The sequence below is a fragment of the Sinocyclocheilus anshuiensis genome, unplaced genomic scaffold (genome assembly GCF_001515605.1).
Source record: "Sinocyclocheilus anshuiensis isolate Anshui unplaced genomic scaffold, SAMN03320099.WGS_v1.1 scaffold55, whole genome shotgun sequence".
Classification (NCBI taxonomy): Eukaryota; Metazoa; Chordata; class Actinopteri; order Cypriniformes; family Cyprinidae; genus Sinocyclocheilus; species Sinocyclocheilus anshuiensis.
The window spans coordinates 3,623,494-3,623,699 of NW_015549647.1; positions in this window are offsets into that span (position 1 = coordinate 3,623,494).

The following is a 206-nucleotide window of genomic DNA, read 5'->3' on the forward strand; positions in this document are numbered from 1 at the left end:
TGGCAAATCCTTTAAATATGAAAACTTACTTACAGTCTGTGAGCCAGAACACGGCATTGTAGTCTACTCTCCCAGGATCAGGAAACAGTCCTCCATTGTTCCAGAACTTTGTTCCAGTTGTTCCAGTTCCAGAACTGTTCTGGAACAGTGTTGTAAATACAACTTAACCACTGATTTCTAGTCGTGTCCTCTTTTGGAAGGCCAAA